This window comes from Theobroma umbraticum, unplaced genomic scaffold (genome assembly GCF_002168275.2).
Source record: "Theobroma umbraticum cultivar Fairchild unplaced genomic scaffold, ASM216827v3 scaffold_95.0, whole genome shotgun sequence".
NCBI lineage: Eukaryota > Viridiplantae > Streptophyta > Magnoliopsida > Malvales > Malvaceae > Theobroma > Theobroma umbraticum.
The window spans coordinates 2,484,462-2,484,692 of NW_018397257.1; positions in this window are offsets into that span (position 1 = coordinate 2,484,462).

Consider the following 231-nt stretch of genomic DNA (forward strand, 5'->3'; position numbering starts at 1 on the left):
GATGTACATTAGGATATAAATTTGGTATAACATTAACAACATGAAGACAAATGAATGATGAATAAAGGATACATCACCCTAGGTGATTTAAGGGAGATATCCCAATATTGTTTCTTGGCATGCTTAACTATGAAAATCTTTGGTTAAGGGAAAAGGAAAACTCAAAATATGAGTTCTTAGAATTTCATTAAAAAGTTAAGAGCAAGTTTTAAAAAGTATAAACAAACAATA